This window comes from Zeus faber (assembly GCF_960531495.2).
Source record: "Zeus faber genome assembly, chromosome: 13".
Lineage (NCBI taxonomy): Eukaryota > Metazoa > Chordata > Actinopteri > Zeiformes > Zeidae > Zeus > Zeus faber.
Window position 1 is genome coordinate 1,928,406 of NC_137198.1, and position 10,000 is coordinate 1,938,405.

Consider the following 10,000-nt stretch of genomic DNA (forward strand, 5'->3'; position numbering starts at 1 on the left):
TAGAAGCACACAACCCAGTCCATAACACCTGCCGTGCGGTTTGCCTCATGTCCATCCCTCACGACAGCTTTGGGCTGGAGGTGATGAAGGCTTCCGTGGCAGGGCCATGTCCAAGGCGGAGTGCTACGATGAGAAGACGGATGGGTGGTCAGATGCTGAAGATATTCTCCTGCTGCATGTTTAGCTGTTGCGTGTATAGGACCTCCCCAACATGGAGGACTACGTGGCTCCGCAGGACGCCCTGCCCATCCCCAATAGCACAGATGGGGAAGGATCGTCCTCTGGCTCCCTTCCTTAACCCAGTCTAACAACCCCTAACCCTTCGGCCCTTACCAGAGTCCTCCAGTTAGATACATTCATAAAAGTGAAGTACACCACAGAACACAACAAGACAAGAACTACAGACAAGTTTTAAAGTGTTCAAGTGTCAAAGTTTTAATGTGTTAAAGTGTTAAAGTGCAGGGATGAGCCCTTATGGAAAATATTAAAGCATTAATGTTCCCATTAAGTTCCTATCGTGATGCAGAGCTCTGTAAAAGGACCCCCCCCCCACACTTAAAGATAAATGATTTGATGAATCAAAGCTGCTGCTGGAACGCCTGTTTCCATAGTAACCAATCACTCAGGGAGTCAGTCTGTAGGACAGGTGTGAATAAGACTCGACAGTTTCTAAAAATCCATCCTGTGCTAATGAGAGCGGGCTCTTCAAACTCGCCCCATTTCCCACATGGGACCGAAAATAAAAGTTTAATCTAATGGAATCAGATGCGATGTTTCTGCCTCTGGGATGAGCATCACAGACACCAGGCTGGTAAATATTGCAGTTCCATTCAGATATGACATCAATATTGCTCTAATGTCTGCGTTCAGGACCTGGTTGGTATTTGAACCCTAACCATAACCCTAACCTTAACCCCAAGTAGCCCAAACCCTAACTAACCCTAACCCCAACCCCAACCCCAACCCTGAAACTAACTCTAACATACAATAACCTTTACCCTAACCCTTGCCATTTCCCTAACCCAACCCGAACCCAAACCATAAACTAAATTAACCTAACCCCAGCCCCAACCCTAACCCTAACCCTAACCCTAACCCTAACCCTAACCCTAAACCTTAACCCTAACCCTAACCCTAACCCTAACTCTAACCCTAACCCTAACCCTAAGCCTAACCCTAACCCTAACCCCTAACCCTAACCCTAACCCTAACCCTAACTAAAAGGAACCCTAACTAACCCTAACCCTAATGCTTCCCAATCCTTGACCCTAACCCTAACCCCAGCCCCAACCCTAACCCTAACCCTAACCCTAACCCTAACCCTAACCCTAACCCTAACCCTAAACCTTAACCCTAACCCTAACCCTAACCCTAACTCTAACCCTAACCCTAACCCTAAGCCTAACCCTAACCCTAACCCCTAACCCTAACCCTAACCCTAACCCTAACTAAAAGGAACCCTAACTAACCCTAACCCTAATGCTTCCCAATCCTTGACCCTAACCCTAACCCCAGCCCCAACCCTAACCCTAACCCTAACCCTAACCCTAACCCTAACCCTAACCCTAACCCTAACCCAGCCCCAACCCTAACCCTAACCCTAACATGAACCCAAACCCTAACCCTAACTAACCCAAACCCTAACCCGAACCCTTGCCATTCCTCTAACCCCAACCCAAACTCTAACCCTAACCATAACCCTAACTAACCCTAACCCTAACCCTAACCTTTTCCCTAACCCTGACCTCACCCTATCCCTAACTAACCCTAACCCTGACCCTAACCCTAACCCTAACCCTAACCTTAATCCCAACACTAACCCTAACCCCAGCCTAACCCTAACCCTAACCCTAAGCTAACCCTTACCCTAACCCTAACCCTAACCTAACACTACCATAACCCTAACCTAACCTAACCCTAACCCTAACCCTAACCTAACCCTAACCTAACCCTAAACCTAACCTAACCCTAACCCTAACCCTAACCTAACCCTGACCCTAACCCTAACCCCAACCCCAACCGAACCCTAACCCTAACCCAACCCTAATGTACCAGTATCCATAACCCTAACCCTAACCATAAACCTAACCCTAACCCTAACCCTAAACCTAATCCTAACTCTGACTAACCCGAACCCTAAGTAACCCTAACCCTAACCCTAACCCTAACCGTAACCCTAACTAACCTAAACCCCAACCCTAACTAACCCTAACCCTAACCCTAACCCTAACCCTAACCCAAACCCTAACCTTTTCCCTAACCCTAACCTCACCCTAACCCTAACTAACCCTAACCCTGACCCTAACCCGATCCCTAACCCTAACCCTAACCCTAACCCTAACCCTAACCTTAACCCTAACCCTAACCTAACCCTAACCCTAACCCTAACCCTAACCCTAACCCTAAACCCTAACCCTAACCCTAACCTAAACCTAACCCTTGCCAATACCCTAACCCCAATCCTTACCCCTAACCATAAACATAACCCTAACCCTAACCCTAACACTAACCCTTGCCATTACCCTAACCCCAACCCTGACCCTAACTAACCCTAACCCTAACCCCAACCCTAACCCTAACCCTAACGCTAACCCTAACCCTAACCCTAACTAACCCTAACCCTAACCCTAACCCTAACCCTAACCAACCCTAACCCTAACCCTAACCTTTTCCGTAACCCTAACCTCACCCTAACCCTAACTAACCCTAACCCTGACCCTAACCCGATCCCTAACCCTAACCCGAACCCGAACCCTAAGTAACCCTAACCCTAACCCTAACGCTAACCCTAACCCTAACCCTAACTAACCCTAACCCTAACCCTAACCTTTTCCCTAACCCAAACCTAACCCGATCCCTAACCCTAACCCTAACCCTAACCCTAACCCGATCCCTAACCCTAACCCTAACCCTAACCCTAACCTTAACCCTAACCCTAACCCTAACCTAACCCTAACCCTAACCCTAACCCTAAACCCTAACCCTAACCCTAACCTAAACCTAACCCTTGCCAATACCCTAACCCCAATCCTTACCCCTAACCATAACCATAACCCTAACCCTAACCCTAACACTAACTTACCCTATCCCTAATCCTAGCCCTAACCCTAACCCGAATCCTAACCCTAACCCTAATCCAAGCCCTAACCCAAACCCTTATCCTAACCCCATGCCTTACCCTAGTCCTTACCCTAACCCTAATCCTAACCCTAACCCTAAACCTAATCCTAACTCTAACTCACCCAAACCCTAAGTAACCCTAACCCTAACCCTAACCCTAACCTAACCCCAATCCTAACCCTAACCCTAACCCTAACCTTAACCCTAACCCATAACCCTTACCCTAAAACTAACTTACCCAAACCCTAATCCTTACGCTAACCCTAACCCGAATCCTAACCCAAACCCTAACCCTAATCCTAGCCCTAACCCTAACCCAAACCCATACCCTAACCCAATCCCTGACCCTAACCCTAACCCTAACCCTAACCCTAACCCTAACCCTAACCCTAACCCTAACCCGGTCTGTCCATTCTGGACACTGTTTCCGGTCTCTGGACTAGTTCCATTACAGACACAGACTTTGGACGTAGGTGTGTTCCTGCATCAAGGAGTAAACAAATGAAAAAATACAATAAGCTTTACTTAACAGTCATTCATTCATAACAGTATTTAGACCTCCGTGTTTACGGCAAGGCACAAGGGAGGGGGGAACAATGACTGAGAGAGTGTCGCCATTACGCATGGTAACATTCAATAAGAAATTAGAAAATGGAGTAAAATAAATAAATCTACAATAAAACTCTTTTTTGCCTTATTTGGAAAAAAGATCACTGTGAGCCGAGCTGCGGAGCAACAGACCCTAACCCTAACTAACCTGAACCCTAACGAAGCCTAACCCTAAGCCTAACTTACCCTAAACCTAACCATCACCCTAAATTACCCTAAACCTAACACTAACCCTTGCCATTACCCTAACCCCAACCCTAACTCTAACCCTAACCATAACCCGAACACTAACCCTAACCCTAATCATGAACCGAAATCTAACCCTAACCCTAACCCTAACCCTTACCCTAACCATAACCAAAACGCTAACCCTAACCCTAAGAAACGTGAACCCTAACTAACACTAACCCAAACCGGAACCCTAACCATAACCCTAACCTTAACCCCAAGTAACCCAAACCCTAACTAACCCTAACCCCAACCCCAACCCCAACCCTGAAACTAACTCTAACATACACTAACCTTTACCCTAACCCTTGCCATTTCCCTAACCCAACCTGAACCCTAACCATAAACTAAATTAACCTAACCCCAGCCCCAACCCTAACCCTAACCCTAACCCTAACCCTAACCCTAACCCTAACCCTAACCCGAACCATAACCCGAACTAACCCTAACCCTAACCCTAACCTTTTCCCTAACCCTAACCTCACCCTAACCCTAACTAACCCTAACCCTGACCCTAACCCTAACCCTAACCTTAATCCCAACACTAACCCTAACCCCAGCCTAACCCTAACCCTAACCCTAACCCTAAGCTAACCCTTACCCTAACCCTAACCCTAACCTAACACTACCCTAACCCTAACCTAACATAACCTTAACACTAACCCTAACCTACCCTTAACCTAACCCTAACCCTAACCCCAACCCCAACCGAACCCTAACCCTAACCCAACCTTAATGTACCAGTAACCATAACCCTAACCCTAACCATAAACCTAACCCTAACCCTAACCCTAAACCTAATCCTAACTCTGACTAACCCGAACCCTAAGTAACCCTAACCCTATCCCTAACCCTAACCGTAAACCTAACAAACCTTAACCCTAACCCTAACCTTTTCCCTAACCCTAATCTCACCCTAACTAACCCTAACCCTGACCCTAACCCGATCCCTAACCCTAACCCTAACCCTAACCTTAACCCTAACCCTAACCTAACCCTAACCCTAACCCTAAACCCTAACCCTAACCCTAACTTTAACCCTAACCTAAACCTAACCCTTGCCAATACCCTAACCCCAATCCTTACCCCTAACCATAACCATAACCCTAACCCTAACCCTAACACTGACCTTTGCCATTACCCTAACCCCAACCCTAACCCTAACCCTAACTAACCCTAACCCTAACCCTAACCCTAACCCTAACCCTAACCCTAACCCTAACCTTTTACCTAACCCAAACCTAACCCGATCCCTAAACCTAACCCTAACCCTAACCCTAACCCGATCCCTAACCCTAACCCTAACCCTAACCCTAACCCTAACCTAAACCTAACACTTGCCAATACCCTAACCCCAATCCTTACCCCTAACCATAACCATAACCCTAACCCTAACCCTTGCCATTACCCTAACCCCAACCCTAACCCTAACCCATAACCCTAACCCTAACACTAACTTACCCTAACCCTAATCCTAGCCCTAACCCTAACCCGAATCCTAACCCTAACCCTAATCCTAGCCCTAACCCTAACCCTTACCCTAACCCCATGCCTGACCCTAGTCCTTACCTTAACCCTAATCCAAACCCTAACCCTAAACCTAATCCTAACTCTAACTAACCCGAACCCTAAGTAACCCTAACCCTAACCCTAACCCTAACCATAACCTAACCCCAATCCTAACCCTAACCCTAGCCCTAACCCTAACCCTAACCTTTTACCTAACCCAAACCTAACCCGATCCCTAACCCTAACCCTAACCCGATCCCTAACCCTAACCCTAACCCTAACCCTAACCCTAACCTAAACCTAACCCTTGCCAATACCCTAACCCCAATCCTTACCCCTAACCATAACCATAACCCTAACCCTAACCCTTGCCATTACCCTAACCCCAACCCTAATCCTAACCCTAACCCTAACCATAAACCTAACCCTAACCCTAACTAAGCGGAACCCTAACTAACCCTAACCCTAATCCTTCCCAATCCTTGACCCTAACCCTAACCCTTGCCCTAACCCTAACCCTAACCTAACCCCAACCCTAACCCTAACCCTAAACCTAACCCCTAACCCTAACCCTAACTTACCCTAATTCTAACCTTAACCCTTGCATTACCCTAACCTCAACCCTAACCCCTAACCCTTAATCCTAACCCTAACCCTAACCCGAACCCTTGCCATTAACCTAACCCAAACCCTAACACTTAACCCTACCCCTAAACCTATCCTACCCCTCTCCCTAACCCTAACCCTAACCCTGACCGCTGCGGAGCTGCTGCATGGAGCGCAATGCTCAGTTTAATGGTTGTGGCAGTTTTCCCCACCACACACCAACCGAGTTACATTTTCAGGTCTTTCCAACACAGAGACCCAGACGACAGGGTTGAAACACACCAGTTTTATTGTAGTGAGTGGGCTGGGTGGAACAAGCCCCGGAGCAGCTGCACAGCATGTCATTGCAAGGGCTACTCCCCTGTGTGTATGTGTGTGTGGGAATGGGGGTTTTCTGTTTCTCATTGATTACTCTAATGAGCAACAACTGTACAGCCACACTGATCCTGGGCTTAACGGTCTAGATCCAGGAAGGTGTGGCTGCTCAAATCACACCACCCCCACACGAAAATGGTATGGTCCACTTTAGAGGTGTCTAAAATCGTATTACAAGAATTTTCCAGGCATAACTATGATAAATATATTGTAATGTTTAAGATTACAGGTAAGAAGTCTTAATTAGGCGGGTCAGACATCCCCAACCCCCCCCCCCCCCCCCCCCCGTAATTCAAATTTTATTAGAGGTCTAGCCCCTATTTCGGAGCAATGGGCAGCTAGAACTGTAAATTATGTCCAGGGAACAAACTCCAGCCCATCCCATTCACAAGGTCATTGGCCGCCAAATGACCTTGTGCCTTTTAGGGTCAAGTTCAAGTTCAAGTTCAAGAGATTATTCAGAGGAAACCCATGTGAACATGTGGAGAACATTAGAACCTTCTTGCTCAGAAGTGCAAACTATTGAGCCACCATGTTACTAAAAGGTCATCATCAACACGCCTGAAATGTAAATGATTATCAACTAGATTGCAACCAACTGAATACACCTCCCCTCACCCTCCCTTTCTAAGTGTGTAGGAGAGCCTACAGTGGACACGAAACTCGCAAAAGAATGCAAAAGGCTTTCGCTAGAGCCAGTGTGTACCTGCTCTCTAGGTAGCTGTAAACGGCTCATTCTAAGGTAATAAAAACACAATGATTGTTATTTCCATGGGACTATACACTAGTTATGTAGTAAACATACTTATGAATATTACATTACATTTCTGCCAAGTCCGTTCCGCAAGATGCAAAAAAATTGTTTATACTGCACCTTTAACTAAACATCCCCTCCGACTATAGGCTTTTGTTCGAGCACATTTTAGTTTGCGCCATACAGGGAGTAATCGGCAAACGTTGAACTTAGCTAAAAGTGGGGGCAGAAAACGCAGAGCGGAGTGAAAACTACCGTGGCAGAAGGATCTAATTCAGTCAGGCTGGAGATCATGTATGTTGCCTGTATCGTCCCAATTTGACCTAAAAAACCTCCAAACACTCGCGGTCTAAATAAGCACTTTTGCACTGTTTCTAATTTCCGAAAATGCGTAACACAAGTAGGCAATCAGCAAAGTTCATCAGGCCGTAACTTTGGATATTAGGATAGGGCCAAAGTAGTAAGATAAGGGACTCTATTGTTAAACTGCAGAAAACAAGAACCTCAAAGCACCAGGAAGAGGGCTCTCATTCTTCACATTATGTTAGACTAGTGAGACCCCTAGTGGTTGCTAATTATATATTGTACCCTATAAGTGAGTTTTATGCCAACGCAAGCAGAAAAACTTGTGAGGCGGTACGCTGACGCATGGTGTTGGTTTAGTGGCGTGGCGGCCATGCAGTTAATTACGCCTCACGGTGCAGTCAATTACGCCTCCAGGAGCCGAAGCTGAAATGAAAGCGCAGAGCAAGGAGACGGCTCCCGCACCCGGTCACGTGACACAGCCAGGATCCCCGTCGTTGACAATGAAATATTAATCCTTCTGAAATTACATTGTGAGACAGGAGGGGAGGAAGCGAGGGCAGGGGAACGGGAAGACAAGAGGGAGGAGGAGAGAGAGAGAGAGAGAGAGAGACAGAGAAGGCCATGTGCTGGAGGAAGGAACCGGAGGAAAGAAGAGAAAGTGTCAGGATGACGACGGTTTATAGAAATGTTTATACAAGATTCATGATGATGAAACTTATGAACTGAATTCAAAACATAAAAGGAGAGCAAGCGAAGCAGAGATGGATGGATGGATAGATAGATAGATAGATAGATAGATAGATAGATAGATAGATAGATAGATAGATAGATAGATAGATAGATAGATAGATAGATAGATAGATAGACAGACAGACAGATAGATAGATAGATAGATAGATAGATAGATAGATAGATAGATAGATAGATAGATAGATAGATAGATAGATAGATAGATAGATAGATAGATAGATAGATAGATAGATAGATAGATAGATAGGTAGATAGATAGATAGATAGATAGGTAGATAGATAGATAGATAGATAGATAGATAGATAGATAGATAGATAGATAGATAGATAGATAGATTAGATAGGTAGATAGATAGATAGAGCGTTGTTATCAGAACTTACTATGTTTCATATTGACAAATTGTGTCTTGAAAGTCAATTCATTGTAAGTCACTGAATTTCCCCACAGGGGTTAATAAAGTCTTTTTTTAGGACCAGGCATCTTGCAAAACATAAATAAATTAAATCCAAAATACTGCACAAACTAAACTGAGCTGAGGACGTTAGATTCAGCTCCAAAGTCGTACAGAATGTGTTTTCCGCCCGGTTCACTCTGGAAGACAAGATATTGGAAATTTCGAGACAAATTGCACTCATACCAGCGGGTCTGATGGAGGTCGTCGCCCCTTGCCGCCACAACAGCAGTTTTCCAAAAGGACCGCGCACGGTGCCGCCTGGTGCGACGTGCACGGTGACGTCCGGTGCGACGTGCACGGTGAGGGTCAATACAGACACGGAGCAGCCAATTAGTAATTAATAAGGGAGAGATGAAACTGCTTAAGATGGTGACATCTACTGAGTCTCCTCCTGAGGTTACTACCAAGGCTACAACTGAGGTTCCTCCCTACTTAGTTTCCTACTGAGGTTCCTACTGAGTTTCCTACTGAGGTTCCTCCTGAGGGTCCTACCAAGGCTACTCCTGAGGTTCCTACTAAGGTTACTACTGAGGTTCCAACTGAGGTTGCTACAGAGTCTCCTAACTGAGCTTCCTACCAAGGCTACTACTGAGGTTCCTACCAAGGCTACTACTGAGGGTCCTACCAAGGCTACAACTGAGGTTCCTACTGAGGTTCCTACTGAGTTTCCTCCTGAGGTTCCTACCAAGGCTACTACTGAGGTTCCTGCTGAGGTTCCTACTAAGTTTCCTCCTGAGGTTCCTACCAAGGCTACTACTGAGGTTCTTACCAAAGTTCCTACTGAGGTTTCAACTGAGGTTCCTACCAAGGCTACTACTGAGGTTCCTACCAAGGTTACTATTAAGGTTCCCACTGAGGTTCCTACCGAGTCTCCTCCTGAGGTTCCTACTGAGGTTCCTACTGAGGTTCCTATGATATAGAATTGTGTCAGTCGACATAGACCGGTGTTCTAGCAGCAGATGCCTTGATGACCTCCATGACCCCTGATGTCTCTCAACCTGTTCTTTCCTTCCGTGCTGTCTTCACTTTCAGCTTCTACATTCTTATGAGTAATTGATAGATTCTTCCATTATCTATTGACTGTTCTCATTGTCACATGTACATCTGGCCGTTGGCCCCCATTGCTCTCCCAGTCGTCCTGGAAGATGGGGATCCATCTCCAGCTCAAGGTTCCTTCCTCGTTCCCCTCTGGGCTTTTGGAGGTTTTCCTGCCTGTGTGAGGCCTTCGAGTTTGGGGGGAAGCTGGGTCTGCAGAACTCTGAGACCGTCACTGTGATAAAGTTTTATA